At 27.8% G+C, this 288-nt stretch overlaps 1 long non-coding RNA gene across 1 annotated transcript in view; it reads left to right on the top strand.

Moving 5' to 3' along the window:
• LOC119587557 overlaps positions 1-288 on the top strand; it is a 1,889-nt gene that overhangs the window by 615 nt on the left and 986 nt on the right. The window lies entirely within an intron of this gene.

The raw sequence follows: 288 nt of genomic DNA, 5'->3' as shown, positions 1-288 counted from the left end.
ATCAGTACAATACAAGGAATAATTAAGATGTATTCATCTCATAATCATATTAAAGAAGAAGGATAGCAATGCTGATAAGAATAAGAGTGATAAATTGCAATGCTGATATTAATCCTATTAATAATTGGGCCTGTATTAGTAATGCCACAAATCATAACAATTATGTTTACAAGAAATAAAAAAGCAAAATTTCCGTTAATATTTTCGTTGTGTTTGTCTGTGTCTCATTGTAAGGAAGAATGTAACGGATTTTAGAGGTTGAAGAATACTATTAAAAATTGATACCAT

This window comes from Penaeus monodon, chromosome 22 (genome assembly GCF_015228065.2).
Source record: "Penaeus monodon isolate SGIC_2016 chromosome 22, NSTDA_Pmon_1, whole genome shotgun sequence".
Taxonomy (NCBI): domain Eukaryota; kingdom Metazoa; phylum Arthropoda; class Malacostraca; order Decapoda; family Penaeidae; genus Penaeus; species Penaeus monodon.
This window is presented reverse-complemented; position numbering and strand designations above follow the sequence as displayed.